Source organism: Netta rufina (genome assembly GCF_964035555.1).
Source record: "Netta rufina genome assembly, chromosome: 2".
NCBI lineage: Eukaryota > Metazoa > Chordata > Aves > Anseriformes > Anatidae > Netta > Netta rufina.
The window spans coordinates 66,724,824-66,741,582 of record NC_140124.1 but is presented as its reverse complement, the minus strand read 5'-3'; positions in this window follow the sequence as shown (position 1 = coordinate 66,741,582).

Below are 16,759 nucleotides of genomic sequence, written 5' to 3'. Positions count from 1 at the left end.
TCCAAAAGAAGTTGGAGGGGCTTCATTTGTCTCCTGCTGTTTCTGAAGCAGTAATTTTAAAGATAATACAGGTGATGAGTTCTAATATGACTTATCTCTATCTGCAAAATGCTATGATAGGGCCCCCCCATGAACCCCTAACACTAATTTGTAGGATCTGAGATAATTGTTCAGTTCATCTGTTATAAATCTAGTCTCAGATTCTTTCCTTCTTTTTTTTTTTCTTCTTATTTTTTTCTGATTATGAAAAGAATACAAATTATGGAAAAAAGTATTTCCTCTTTGTCTGAAGTTTGAAAAGCCCCTGTCTAAGCTCCACAGAGCTCCCCTTAATGAATGTTTTCAAAAATATACCAGGAGACAAACTTGTCCTTTGAAGGAGATAAAAAGAACAGAGACTTTCTACAGAACCCACTGTATCTAGTATTAAGTTGCAATATGGAGATACCTGGAAAAATAATCAGCAATGTTTTCATCAAGGTCAAATCAGTCTGACTTTCTCCTTGTATTTTAAAAATGTTATTGTGGGAGGAATTGGTAATGATTTTGGAAATGCTTAAGGAAGTGAATGTCACAAGTGAGAATATCCTGTCTAAAGGGAAATGTGTTATACATCAGCCTTGAGTATGGGTAAGTTCAATGGGTAAGCTATTATAGTAACAGCTTAGGAGAAAGGTATCCAAAGTAAATAGATCATTTTCAAAATTCAATAACAACTCATCTGAAGCAGAGTTTTTGCACTTTTCTGTGTTCCAAGGAGGAAAATGAAGGAGAAACATCCTGGAAAGCTCCATCAAAGTAGTTTTCTTTCTCTTTTGAGTGACAATCATGTATATATTTTTACAGTTACCTTTAAGAGTTTAGGTTTAGATCAGTATACTCTTGTTTGTGAACTCTGTTAAATAGTCTCAACACAAACACAGAGAAAGGAGTAAAAGCAACCTCCTATATACTGTATACATCTGTGTAACCTAAGTGCTGAATATAACCAAGCTCATGGTAACCAAGAAACACAAATGTACTTGCTCAGGGCAATCTAAATGGGAAGTTATTTGCCAAACATTAATGCATTAGGACTCAGAGCCACTGAATGCTGTCAGACAGCATGAAGGATGCTGGGCAAGTGTATTCTAGGAAAAGCAAGGACAATGTCATTTGAGAGCAATATTCAAATAGGCCTCACTTGGAATAATGAAAAGGAGCAAGACAATATAAAAAGTTGGTTAATCAAAATGTCTATCAATAAATACAGGGCTTAGCTGCCTCTGATCTTTGTAATGCCTCCTCTGGGCTTTTTCACAAAAAGCCTATATTTAATAAGTACCATAGTGGTTATATCTTTATTTTGTGTTAAGAGAACTAAGCCTTGCTTCTAATTAAGTCCTAGCTAGCAGCTAGCATAAATATTTGTGTGTCTGGGAAGGAAACAGACTGAAAAAGGAAAGAACTTCGGTGTCTGGCCAAGGGCAGGGAACTTCTAGCCTTCTTTGGAGAATGCTCAAAATCATTTCCAATTTCAGAAAAAGACATAAAATCATTTAATTTACTCAGTTTGACCACTAATCAGAGAATCAGAGAATGTCTTGGGCTGGAAGGGACCGTAAACATCATCCAGTTCCAACCCTCTGCCATAAGCTGGGATGCCATCCACTAAACCAGGTTGCCCAAAGCCCCATCTAGCCTGGCCTTGAACACCTCCAGGGATGGGGCATCCACAACTTCTCTTGGCAATCTGTTACAGTGCCTCACCACCCTCTGAGTAAAGAACTTCCTTGTAACATCTAATCTAAATCTCCCCTCGTTTTGCTTAAAGCCTTTCCCCCTTGTCCTATCACTATCTGCTGATGTAAAATAATACTGCAGTATTCGTGTATGTTGCCTTCAGAGCCTGTCTCCAGAGGTTAAAATCAAAGAGAAGTGATTATTTTGATATTATTCTGGGGGAAAACATTCCATAATTGTCTCAATTTCTGTTTCTCACCAGCTCATGGATTACTGGCCAATATCAGAGAATGGTCCAGATGGATCTTTCAACTGGTTGAGCATGGCTATTGTTATGTTATAGGTTTGGTTGAAACCAAAACATATCACAGAATCAAATAATGTTTGGGATTAGAAGGGACCTTGAAGAATCATCTAGTCCAATCCCTGGACTGGAGCAGGAACACCTAGATCATGTCACACAGAAATGCGTCCAGGTGGAATTTTAATGTCTCCAGTGAAGGAGAATCCATAACCCCCCTGGGCAGCCTGTTTGAGTGTTCTGTCACCCTCACCATGAAGGAGTTTCTTCTCATATTTAAGCAGAACCTCCTATGTTTCAGCTTGCACCTATTGCTCGTTGTCCTATCATTGGATGTCAGTGAGAAGAACCTCTCTCCATCCTCCTGGCGCTCACCCTTTACATATCTATAAACATTTCTAAGGTCACCCCTCAGTCTCCTCTTCTCCAAGCTAAAGAGACCCAGCTCCCTCAGCCTTTTCTCATAAGGGAGATGCTCCACTTCCTTAATCATCCTTGTGGCTCTGCGCTGGACTCTCCAAGCAGTTGCCAGTCCTTCTTGAACATCAGCCATTTCCAAGGTGTAATCAATGTAATGCATCAATGTTATACAGTTGGTGTTGAATGTATAATCCATGAGAATCCAAAAGACTCATAATTTAACCAGAAAATCTGTCACCCAAGTGTTTTCTTATCATTTCAACTGAGCCTCAATTAATCCCTAGTTTCTTCTTCCATTGCTGCTTCCCTCTTATCAGTATTTCCATATTCTTTGCCTGATATTTCTCTCATTTTCCTTCATTCTTTCTTCAAAATGGTTGCTGCAAACCCAAGCAGAGCTGTCCGTGCTGCACTAAAAAGCTCTTGTTATTGCTAATAAAGGAGCTCAGGGAGCTAAGTAAATTTATTATTTCTTTGTGTGTGCATGTTAGGAATATAACCTTCAGTGCCAATCATAACGTTTTTGTAGAAGGATAAATTTTTGGAGTGGACCATCAAAAGTACTGATTTAAGGCCCATTTCAGCTTCCAAAATTTAGGAGCCCGGCTTCTTTTAAGATGGCCCCAATTTACTGGGCTTATGTGGCAAGCTTTTGGTAGAAGGGAGGCTAAAGGGGTGTCATTTATGATAAGAGCCCAGAAGCTGCCCGATGTCAGACAAGACTTACAGCTATGATAGTATAAAATGTAACCATAGAATCAGTTAGGTTGGAAAGGACATATAATATCATCTAGTCCAACTGTTAACCTAGTAACTCATTTCCATTTTTTCTTTTTATTTTATTACTGGTAAACCATGGACATAGAACATCTTTAAGAAAGACCACATAAGCAACCCTATCTTGCAGTCCCTGCTAAACATTTCTAGCATAAAATTAATATGTTAACCACTACAGAATACTTCTTTAAATCCGTGGATTCTTTGAAAGTTTGCTTCCATTTTGAAAAGTGACAGCACTGAAACGTCACTTTTTAACATGTTAAAACTGATCCCTATAGTTATTCAGTTTTGTGCACTGACTTTAGTGACAAAAGTATGTCTCTACACCTTGCTTTACTCTTGTTCATCCTTCAGAAGTGACACAGCTCTAGGAAGAGATCCTGTTTCTGTTCCTTTCTGTGTGTCTTTATCATTAGAAGTGTTTAATGAATTTTAATTAAAGAATGTATCAGTTTCAAGAGACTATCAAAATTAATGATGGTGTCCTAGTTCAGTATATACATTGATGACAGTGGACCCATAAAGATATGCTTCAGACCTAATTAGCTCTTTACAAAGATGCATCATTTATTTGCTGGTGGCCATATAGCAGATAGGATCTAGTTTGGCTTCAGCTACACAGTGATTGTTTAGAATGGCTACAGGATGTAGGAAGCCAATAGACCATCGCCAACAGTGATATATTTGATCTGAAATTCCTGAGAGGCATCAACTACTGAACTCCACATTGCCATTTTTACGAGGTTCCTTTTCTTATTAGAACAATGCTTTGAATCCCTGAGCAGTGCAAAGGGTACCTAAGGGTAATATAAAAGGATATTCAGATCATTTTAAGATTTCTCTTTTCACTCTGTGTAAGGCTAAGGAAATCCTTTTCTTCAAATTTCTGTTCAGAATTTTTGCCAGAACATCATTTTTTATCTTGTTAGTGAGGTTTCTTTGTGCATGTGACTCACAGACGCTATGCTGCTGAATGCTTTTATTTATTATTTATATAGCCATGCATATTCCATGAAATGGACACTTCTCTATCACCTTCATTGATGTATGAAGCTCTGTGGAGAAAAATCTAGCTCTAAAAAATAACTCCTTTTTAAAGGTTGGCACTGGAGCTCAGTATTTGAGCTTTTCCTTCCTTAGAAATGAGTTGTGTCAAAGTTCTCAAATCTTCTAATGGGGAGGAACTGAAATTCTGTAATTTAAAAGGGGTAAATATTTGGAGGCTTGCTCTCTATCTAAATTTCCTGGATTGAGCCCAGCATCAGTTTATCAAAAGGGAGAAGAAAGACAGCTAATCATAAACACATTCTTGTGATGCTCACATGCTTAGAAACCATGGTAATTAATGTTGTTTAAATATGTAGACTGAAAGCAAAAGCTATAATGAGATAAAAAATGTAGAAAAGAATCATTTCAGCTCTTCCCCAAAGCCCGTCAACTTCCCAAAGTAGTACTTTAAGTTGTTTTAATAAATTAAACAAGTAGCAATTACATTGAAAGGTTCATAAGATTATACTTATGCCATAGTATTGATTTCAGTGTAGTTTTAGAAACAAGCTATTACAGAAATTTTGGCTTTTTTGCTTGTCTTGCCTTTATGCACCATTTTAGTGAAAAACAATAGCTAGTCTCTGTTTAAGTATGGTTTTCACCAAGGAGAGATCAATAGCCTTTTGGGGATACCTGTGTTCCACTCACTTGTGCAATCACTTATTTTAATGAGAGAAGTGAACATAGTGGGAAATGCTCTTCAGAGAATTGTTTCTATCTTGAAATACTTTTCCACATTCTTCGCACCCTTAATACAGCAAAAATCAAAAGCCTTTCAGAATTGCTTAATATCTTTTTAATAGCCTAGTAAAAGAAAGAAACAGTAGCATTGAAATGCTAGTTCTTGGGACTGAAAAGATAACAGAAGAGTGAAGATGAATGTAGATGGAAAGTTCGGTGAAGCCAGCTCAGCGAAGTCTAAAGCCAGCATCAGGTTGAGACACAACAAGGGCATGACACCCACAAAAGAAGCTGCCGTCTAAATCACCTGTTGTTTTAAATCAACACCTGTTGTTTAAATCTTGGGGGATTGCATGCAACTGAAATAAATAAATGAATGCTGTGTTATTCTTGGCTTAGTTGAGTATTATAATGCTCATTGCTTCAGGCTGTTGACAAGCTTATTGATGACGTTTTTGTCCATGCATTAGGGAAAGGTGAATCAATATTGGTTAGTGCCTGTATTTAGGACTCCTGTCTCCTAATTTCACTGTCTGTAGAACCCTGGTGACACTGAATAAACTTATAGAGGGACCTATAGTAGGGACTTGAACAGGGTTCTACAATACAGCTATAAATGTCAAACTTCTTTTTTTCCTATATATTTTCTGAGAAAATGTGCTGGCTAATCCTTAGTTTTGTTTGGCATGTGTTTTTTTTTTCCTTGGAAGGATTATGCTAACCCATTGGATACACCAGCAATATTTACCTACATCTCTAACATAGCCTACATAATCATCTAGTTTTAGGCAGAAAAGTGAATATAAATGACTAATTTTTTTTGCAGAGGTGGGAGACAGGAATGTTGCAAATACATATATTGTTCCATCTTCCTACATTTCTAAGTTTTTCCTCTCTTTTTATTTCTGTCCCAGTTTTTCTTGCTTATGTCTTGTTTGCTCCCAGATGTCATTGTAAATGGTTTTACCAGTATATTTTTCCTTTTATTGTGTCTTCCTATGTTGGTACCATCAAATATATGCACCAATACTTACTTTTTTTTGTTTTTTGTTTGTTTGCTTTGTTTAAATGTGCTTTTCAGTCCCAAATGTAGTATGCAAAGTCATCTGGTTTTGATTTTTCTCCCAGTTCATTCAGTGTTTTGAGAGAGACTTTTTCTAGTTGTAGCATCCCTTACCAAACTTAAGCTGGGATGAAACATGCTCTGGAGACTGCTGTCTCCTCCTGACTATGGGAGGGATATAGCACTTCACTGACATGACAAGGGTTTAGGTGTGATGAATGGGCCAGTGAGACTGTAGCCATTTAATTAAATGCTAACAAAGAGTTACCTGTGTAAAGGAATAGTTTAACAAGTAATTTAAGCAAAGATTTCTTCTTAATATCTACACACACACAAAAAGCGCTCTGCATGCAAACATTGATGCTGGGAATGTTTCAATTTCATATAGAGCTGAAATCAGCACTGATCTTCCTAAATCTATCCCAGTAACAAGAGATATGTGTATCCATTGTATAAGAGATTAATCATGGTTCTAACAACATGATCAGGAGTTTCCCATCGATTTCAGTGAAGTCTGGGTCAAATTCTGAGCTACTAACTTAAGTTAAAAGCTTAGGTTAAAAAGCTACTAACTCAGGAACTTAATTTATTTCTTTTGGTTAAGTCAAATTTGATAAGGATTTAATCTGGTTTACCTTCTTCCTTTTTGTCATCCCAGCACTCATGCAGTAGAAATGAGACTATTTAGCTTGTACAGCACAACTTGTACAACATGTACTTGCCCACGTACACGTGGACAAGTAGAAGCAGTTTAGGGACTTCTCCAGATTTTCTATTAATTTATGTTAAAACTTTGGAAATACTAAAGTAGTTCTGGCTGAGGACTGACTGGCAAGTTTCACCCTGCTGTGTTGGTTGGGAAAGAAAGAGGAGAATACCATCTTCGTTTTCAGCCCAGGTTTGGTAGGCACCAACAGGAGACTTCCAGAATCCCCTCGAAGGTTTGAAATGTGTCAGCTCCAGAGACACTCAGCAAGACCTGCAGTCCCAATAAGGCAGTGCTAAAATGTCTCCTGAATGTCTGTTTCTTTTCTTCTAGTGATGGTGGCAGGTTGCTGATCACTTCAGACCAGAACCTTTGGTCAGCAAGGAGCTTCCTTTCCCCAAAGGATGAATTCCTGTCAACGAGGTGGTTCTTTGACATTCTGCTGTGAAGATGGAAGAAATATGCCTGTAGCAACATAGCAATGGCAAGGTCAGTGAAACCGAGGGGAGAAATAAGAGAGTTTGCAAGGCTTTTGCTCTCAGTGGGGGAAATTAAAGGTGGCTTATATTATAAAATATTAAATAGTGATTTAATCAGCAGTGAGATATGTAAGTGAGCTTAATTAGAAATACATATTATTCTTTGACTTTAAAGCACAAAATGAAAAATTAACGCAATCTTGGAGGATATGTAATCAGCGAGGAATAATATGTTGGAAAATGAGCCTGATGTTGTAATTGGTGTACGCAATTAAAATTAATTAATTTTAGTTAGCATACATGCATACAAATATGAAATCAATGAATTTCAGATATTAAACTCATAATTATAGTGATACTATTGCTAGAGCAAATGACAGAGGAATTGACTTTTCAGTGGTAAATACTTGCACTTCAGATTTGAGGTCTGTTCTCTTTGCTGTCATGTTAAGCTGAAATCTAATGATTAAGACTATCTGAACAACCATGATTTAAAAAAAAAAAAAAAAAGTGTTTAGAATCCCCCTCATTTTGACTTTTACTTCCTAGAGTTTCAGCTATATCAGTCATGACCACCTATGGGATAACTGCAAGATACTTTTTCATCAAGTGCAATTTGAGTTTAAGAAGTTCCCACCCACACACTCACTGGTTGATGTGCTTCTCCCCCCACAGATTGCTCTCCTTGTCTCTGCTGATACAGACTTGCAGAACTGTGCTGTAAGCCAACTCACGAAATCATCCAGGTTTAAAAAAAAATAATTAAATCCTTCTTCTGGTTTCTGTGCAGATTATTTCACTCTTTAATAGCTACTGACCACATAAAGCAATTTTATTTACTTTACCTACAAGTAAAACCTACTGTGTCAGCAATAGAATTGCTTCAATGTACAGAAATTATACAGAGTAGTATCCCTCTCATCTCTGGTCAAATCTTGATTCAAGTCTTTTCAGTTTCTTGCTTTGAAGCCTTGACATATTGTTAGAAAAAGCTTCTGCTTCTCTGAAAGTCATCCAGGGTAACGTAGGAGCAATTTTAGCACATTATTATTATGTTGCTGTTGAAATGAATAAAAATTCTAAAACAGCAGAAGCATAAACCTGAAACTACAGCTATTGTTACATGTTAGATCAGGTATATCATGCTCTGACATTTTGGATCCACTTTAGCCTAGCAATCAGCACCACATTAATCCTCTTCAGATTATATATGCTATCCAAAACAGTAAGCAGACCTCCATTCGCTCAAAGTGTCATTTAAAAAAGAGGGGGAAAGAAGCTGTTAAAATAGCTTTAAAGTAAGCTTTCCTGTTCTCCCATGATATAAATGTACATGGAAGGAGAATTCAAGGACACTCTCCAAGAGAAACAGAAATGAAAGATACAATGATGAGTGAAAAAGAGGGCAGAGCTCCCCTGCTTCCAACCAAGTGTCCCCATGTACACAGCCCGCAGGGCTGCCCAGTGCCTTTGTTTTTCATTTACTTCAATATCCTCACCTCTTCTGGCATCGATATATTCACTGAAAATATATCCCCTTACCAAAGCTTCTAGCTACTTAAAAGCAGGCAGTTCTCATACATAAAGTATTTGTGAAGGGTTGCCCAGGTTGCAGGAATGAGGTCCGTGGGGAAGGTGTGGGAATCTCTGAAAAGCAATTAGCCATGTGCTGTTGCTAGCACACTTTGTGTTATGCTCACTGCTTCTTGACTGAGTGAAGACAGCTGAAGCTGCTTGTACTCCAGGTTTCTCTGCCTCTTTTAGATACCTGCAGGTTTTTGTCTTGTTGTCCCTTTCCCCTCTTTTGCACTGTAGCATGTTTGTATGTGTTGTATATTAAATGCAAATTAATGTATTGAAAGAATGGTAATTAGGTGATGCAAGTAGCCTGTGTAGAAAGATCACGTTTGTGTAAAAATGGCACCTTGTAAGAAGAGTTACACGGTCACCAGGAAAAATATCTGATTTGTCTAAACATTACCAGTTTTATCTGCTGCATGCAATAGCAACAGGAATCAAAGCAGCTAACTTTCCATCATCTCAGGACAAAGGTGCCTGTTTGATTCAGCTTCAAGGGCTGCATGCGCAATCAGACCCCTGGAGATACTGAAAGGCAGGAACCAGAGAGATGCTTCAACACAGTTCAGAGGGAGGAAGCTGCCTGCCTGGAAAGAAATAGAATGAGAAGGGAAATGAAAAATGGGATGGGACATGAAGCTGCTCAGAGGTCACGGAAAGGTCTAAAATGAGATGACAATATTCAGAAAGACACTTAGAATGGAGGTATGGTTGCTATTAAAACAAAGCAGTCATTACTTAGGTTTAATGAAGCTGATTTTAATCAAGAACTAATCTAATTAATCTAATCAAGAACTGTTTGATGATTGCACATTGTAATGTAGTAGTATAGTGTGACAGCACTTTGCAAAATGGTGCAAATTCTGCCTCCCCACGCATGGAGGTGCAGCAGGCAACCTGCATAGCAGCACAGCTCCTTCCTCCGTATCAGGAGTCAAGGCTCTGGGGCCTTCCTGCCCTGGCAGGTGTAGAGCTCAGGTACTGGTATGGGGAGCAGAAGAGTGCCTTGGGCACAGTGTAGAAGTCAGCTAGAAGTGAAAAGAGTCAAATGGGGAGCAGCTGGGTGATTAAATCTCCTTTATTCATGAAGCTTCAGTGTTCTCAAATGATCTCTCTGCTTTTTTTTTTTTTTGCTGAGATGTACCACTCAGTCTCCCACATGTGCATTGGAAGACAAGTGTGGTCATCCCAAATTCTGGGTAAAGTGTGCCTGACCTTGTGCTGTAGAGTTCCTGGCATACAGAGGAGCAGACAGCTAGCTAAGAGGAAGTTTGGCACCCTGGCCACGTTGTTGTCACCTTTGACACCACAGAGTCACACTAAGCATCATCCTGGGAATCAGAACACGGCAGACAAGAGCCCAGGGTGCACAGAGCAGTGGGGGCGGGCCTCTGCAGGGAGGTGCTTGAAAAATATGATAATGAAAAAGTAAACACACAGCTGCAATCCTCTGGGGTAAAAAGTCTAAGTCTGGAGGGGTTTTGGGGGCTGCTTGTTTCATGATAAAGATTCTTCAGTTTACTGCATTTGTGCTTACTTTAACTGCTCCCCTTCTAACAGTGTGGTTCTTTTTCTGCTGATACAAGGCATTGAAAATTATGTGCATCCATGAGGAAGTTCTACCTCCTGCAAGGTTACAGAAGGATTTGCAAAAAGTGTGCCTTAAGGCGGGAGGCAGCGATTCAGCTGTGCCAGTGCTACAGATTTGCTGCTCTGCCTCTTCAGGACTGGTCCTTGCTGCTGTGGGAAGGGAGTGTGTCCTGGTGCGGCTTGTCCTTTGGGTTAGCCTGCTGACATCTCTCACGGGAAAATAGAGTATATGAGTAGTGCCAGCTTGCACCATATTCCTGGGGCAGTAGCTTTTACTGATGCAAATAGATGGGTGAAGCTCCATGTTATATGGCTCAGCAGCCATGAAACTTGCATGACGGGAGTAAGGGAAAAAAGTTTAATTTGCCATGTTAAAAAAAATAGTGGTTTTATTGTCTGTGTGGCTATACAATTTTTCAGATTTTCTGAAATTTCACTTTCACATGGCCCAAGGTATGGACACAGCTAGGTTATGTGGTTGTTGTTGATGTTTGTTTGTTTATTTGTTATTACGTGTTTGTTTGTTTGCTTGTTTACTAAGTGAAAACAAAGGGACCAGTCTCTGTTGGTTTAAGATGCAGATGTGCTACTCCCATCAAATGTTACTATCATGAGTCTGAAGGTAGAGTTTATGGCAGGCCATTATTCCAGTTTTATGCCCAGGTAACTTTTACATAGTTCCCTATGAAGGAATGCTTTTAAAGTCACCTTATTTTGCCCCCTCTTCCATCAACAACTGTTGTTGTTAGCTGCAATAAAAGCAAATTCTGATGTGTGAAAATAGCATGCTCTGTTTGCTTTTCAACATAGGGAGATTAAAGGAAATGGTGTGATAATTATTAATTTTGCTCTTTTAAGTGAATCTGCACATTTTTCATCTGTCCCCACTCCTCATTTTGTTGTAAAATATGTTTTCTTCTTAATTCACGTTCATCTGCAATCTATATTTTACAAGGCTGGGAATCCGTGTCCTGTTCCTTGAACCAAAGAATAAAATAAATGCAAGAGACAGAATCCTGAGTATCCATAAGGACCTGAGGAAGGAAGAGGTGGGTCAGCCCAAAATGTCCAATATCATAGCCTTTTATGGGATCACTGCCACAATTATATCAAGAGAAACAAGCTTTCCTTGCCATTTGTTGAGTCACCTGATCCCTCAGTCAATACCAACATTTTGTGTGTATGATCAGAAAATACTTTATTGTTTGCATCACATTGTGCTGTGACTAGTCATTGTTGAGTTTAATCATAAACTTCTAATGCTAGGAAAAAGATTATGTAAAGGCAGGATGCGGTGTCATTAGTTCAGTGGTATTCTAGGAATCTAGCTGCTTTTCTCCTGCAGAGGTTTTGTGTCTAAGCCTTTTTCTGAGGCCTTATTGCCATAACTGGGACTGAGGCTTTGGCAGCAACTGAGGATTGCTCCTGGAGTAAAAGGTGTCTCACAAGCAAGAGAGAAGTATTAGCAAAACAACATGGGGGAAATTTATATGGCTGATTGTACACTTATTCTTTGTGTATATCAAGAAGCCAGGTGATATATGTAAGTAGATGATGGATTTTGCATCAGTCAGGGATTGGAACAGACCCATATTTAATCACACTGTATTGTTACTTCTCAGAACATGAATCGTGTAATGGCACTTTCCAAGCATATAGGCTGCAAGAAAAATAAGTTTCATTAAGTCCTCTTAAATTTGCATTTTGACCCTAGGTAATAGCGGAGAACAATGATGACCATAGATGTTGAAAAGCCAAACTCCTGCCAATCTAGAGATTTTCAAAAATCAGTTATCTTAATGTACTTTTCTTCTGCATATATAGGATTAAGTCTTCAAAGTTTTCTTTGTTTTCAGGACTGCTGGAGAGCTGCTTTTAAAAATGTGTTTAAATTAAAACTAAATGGATCATTTAATCAGGAGCAAAAAGAAAATGACAAGTATTATGTGACTAGTGTTAAAAAAAAATAATAATAATCCATGAGTTGGCAGTGTAGTCTCTCCAGCCTGCACTTACTGAAATCCCTGGACCAGAATTGCCTTTTGGAGGAGGTACTTCCAAAAAGTGTCAAGAGTTGGAGATGAAGGAACACAAGTGGAATGTGTCTTGTAAAAGAAGGAACTAAGGATTAGCAGGGGAATTGCATTCCTACATGTATTACTGGCTGACTTTTAAGAGATTTGTAGGCTGGTTAACTAGTCTTGTGTGGTGTCTATGCCAGGATCCTAAATATTTTAAGCTATTCTGTTAATGCCACTGTTGATGAGAGGATGCATGCTTTCTTGACAAGTCTACACGCCTGACTGGACACACAACCTTCTAGTCCATGCTGCTGGAAGCCATTTATGCAGCTTTCTTGGGACAGGACCAATATGGGCCAGAATGCTTTACTGGTGCTTGAGGGAGTGTTCCAGCAGCTAAGTATTTCCAGAGAACAAAGGCCTTTTCTTTAGGGTGTGCTCTCTCACTAGATGGGCTTTGGGGCTGAGATGATGTTGGTGCAATATACCCCAGGATGCTGCTGAATGTTTTTGCGGGCAGGTAACAAGAGACAACCAAAGGATGCCTGGATGCATTTCAAGTGGCACAGTGCATCTTATATCTAAGTTATAGACAGAGTATTTTCAGCTGGTTAAAGCAGGTATACGGACCAGACTCTTAGCTGGGCAACTACAGGCTGATTTAACGTAATATAACTTCACTGCAGTTTTTAGGGCTGACACTACAAATTGCAGCTCGTGAGGATCTGGGGATCTTGCACTTCACATTCAGGGGTCTTAATAGCCTTGTATTGATTTAAGATGCACAAAATGATAGTAGTAAATCACTAGAAAGCCAACCAAACTGTACACAGGATTACTGCAGCAGTGACGGTTTATTTAAAGTGCATTATTATTGAACATAGAGGTGGCAACACATCCCTTTTTTTTTTTTTTTTTTTTTTTTTGTAATTTTGCCAATCTTCAGCAGTTTGGCAAAATTTTTTCGTTCTGGGTGTCTGCCGCAGGGTGGTTTATTGATAATTTTGCTGGCACTAGGTTTTTGCTTTGTGTTATTTTTAAGAGGTTTATATACATTTTTACCTTCTCCTGCTGTGATGTTTCTGTTTGCATTTAAAGCTGAATTTCTTTTACTGTTATTATTGCATACAGAAAGAAAGGAAGGAAAGCCTTTCATTGTCACTTGAAGGTTAATTGGGGTGTTCTTTGGAGCATGCATCTTGGGACAGTGATGCCCAGATGACAAAAGAAAAATGTGCTCCTTACAAGGCAACGACCTGGTAAAACAACTGTTCTTGATTGAGCTGAGAATTTGGGCCAAATTCCCACTTTTCTTGAGACAAAGGGAGAATTCTCCAACTGCAATGCAGATTCTTTCTCATGTGTTAAATCCACCTCAAAGATCACATGCAACTCTGTTCATACTCCTGTTCCCATTTATCACCGCAGATCTGATCACTGCTACCATTTGGAGTCTTTAATGTGATAAAGCTGACAGAAGATGCTTATGCATACCATTAGGAAAGCAATATTCCATATGCTCTCTAATTGGTTTGGATTTATCCTATTATTTCAATATTTAAATGTTGTTGAACGTAATTTAGATGTGTCAGACTCATAAGTAAGCTCTGGTGGAAGTTCATTATTGAAAAAAGATGCATCCACCAAGACTTTATCTGGATCCAGGCCCAAACTCAGCATTTTGCTTACCTCACGTGTAGCTTTTGTCCATTCACTGTACTCCTATGTCCACTCATCTCAGACACATTTGTTTTATCATGCCCCTTTCATTATAATATCTTTCTCCTGTGTCACAGTGTGTGTACGTATATTTGTTTATTTGAGAGAGTGATAGCTGTTTCAGAGTGTGGAGTCATCATAAGTGGAGTAGACAAAACACTTGTAAGGATGCTGAAAGATATGAACAGCATCATCCACTTTAGTGACTGCCAGTCTAAAGCTACGAAACTTTATAACTGCCATCTTCTAATCTGGCTGTAGGCATCAGCGGTAGTATCTAGCTAGGGAACCAACTGAAAAGTGAGCTCTTTCTTCCCGTAACTGCGATGCTAGATCTGTGGACGCTTCATGCTGAGAGCTTTTATTTCTTGTTAGTCCCATTTAATCTCTAACGTGAAGGGAAAAAATTGGATGGCAACATAAAGATTTGCAACTGGATATTTTTGTGACATATTTCTCTTATAACAGTAGAAGTCACCCCAAAGAAAGTCATGCACAATCACAGATCAGATGTATAAACTGCTAATGCTTTTGACATGTATGTACTCATATGACAAGGTGCATAACAAATGGCTTAAAATGCAAGGAATTCACTTATTCTCACCATGTATCTCTGTGAGAGAAGTTTTCCTATAGTTGTCTTACAAATATTAGTAAGCAGAATTTAATCCACAACTGCACTTTAAGGGTCCAAATGGTTTATACCTACAAGGCTTTATACAGCCTTCTCCGTTTATAAGGTGCAGAAATTCTGTCATGTGTTATGATCTTGCTTTGATCTTGGCCTTGGCCTTTGAAAGAGGAACCACTTTTCCTGTAGGCAGTTTCCTTGATTCCAGTAGGTTTGTGCAGTTTGTTCAGGACATGATCACAAGGCAAGCTAGCAGTAAGGGCCTGACAGCTTGCCTTGCTTATGTTGACTATCTGATCTGAAGGGAAGACACCTACAATAGAGGTGTTGTAGACATCTATAGAACAGTGACCTCACAGGCAGGCATGAAAAACGACAAATAGGACTTGTAAGCATGTTTCAGGCAATTGTATATGGCCTCAAACCTCACATATTTTTCTCAGATTTTTCCATTGGTTTAATCTTTTGAAGCGGGAAGAAAAGAGCTCTTGTTGGATGCTGAGAGGGAATATTTAACATACTTTCTGTCTTATCAGTGATCTTCTACCATACACCATATCAAGGAGTTACAATAATAAAAGCCTTTCTATGCATTTCTTCTTTTCTTGAAAAGGTTGATGTATTTCATAGCCTGCTTACCTCCATCTCTGGGCTGAAGTAAGCAGTCTTCATTGCTGAGTCTTCTTTTTCTCTGTCTTTGCTTCTCTTCAGCTTGACTCACTACTGTCAGTGACATTCTTATTAATATTTTACTTTCTTCTCTGGCTTGAAGCTCTGTAATAGTTAAATAGTTTCTCATTTTGTGCTTAAGAATAGAAAACCATCTTCATATTCAGGTAGAAAGCTTTTTCCAAACTGGTGGCCCAGCCAAGTCCTTTGAAGATAAACCCTTTGAAGCTGTTCACCTAAGCTGTTTCATCTTTGCCTGGTTTTGTTTATTTGTTGCTTGTTTCCTGAAGATTTCAACTCTTCCGTCCCTTTGGTTTAACTCTGGCCACACAGGTGGGATAATGTCACTTAGATAAATATGTGATATAGTTGTCCTCACCAAGTTACTTAGGTTCCACCAGTGAGGAGAAAAGATTTAGTACAAGTCTCCATAAGACTTCAATGACATACAGCCTTTTCTTTATATAAGATAGCAAAAAAACATTATATGATCTGCATTTGAAGTCACTTTGTATAAAAACTTTTGTTTCAAATGTCTTTTCTTACTGCTTGTATCATCATCTTTGACTAACCAATTTTATCTGCTTTATGCTTTTCTTTCCTTCAAATATATTAGAATGAAGTGCATTGCTTTTGAAAATGGAATAACAGAATACCACCACCATCATTCTTTAAATATTATATTTTAAAGGTTTTTCTCCCTCTTAGTTCATAACTAGGGCAATCTTTTATTTTTATTTTTATTTTTGTTTTTGTTTTTGTTTTTGTTTTTGTTTTTATTTATTTTTATTTTTATTTATTTTTATTTTTATTTTTTGGTTGGTTGTTTTTTTGTGTGTGAGGTTTTTTTTTGATTGTTTCTTTGTTTGTTTTTAATTCTGAGAGGTGGATGTACTGGACATTTTGCAGATAGTCATCATAGCAATAGTATCAGAAATCACAAGGAAGTGCAGGAACAACTCATTTTTCTCACCCTGGATAAATCTTCATCCCTCTAGATGCATTTCGTCATGTGTGATGTGTGTATATGAGTGGAAGATAAACCTATCAATAACTAGTTGTGATATATGGTAAGTTTGTAGTAGTAAAGACTGGTTTGTACATTTTTACTTACATATAGCAGCATTTGAAAATCTGTTTTCCTGTGGGATATATCAACTGCTTAAGAATAAAATGACTTCTTCCTCAGCCATGGGGCAGGTTGCATGCTGCAGTAAATAATAGCAGAATTTAACTCAAGCAAATGGCTGGGAAAACAGATATTTTCTCCAAATAGCAACAGGTTGATCATAATATTCCAGGCTCATCAAGGAATTTATAACTCACTAAGATAATTAATGACTTTAAAT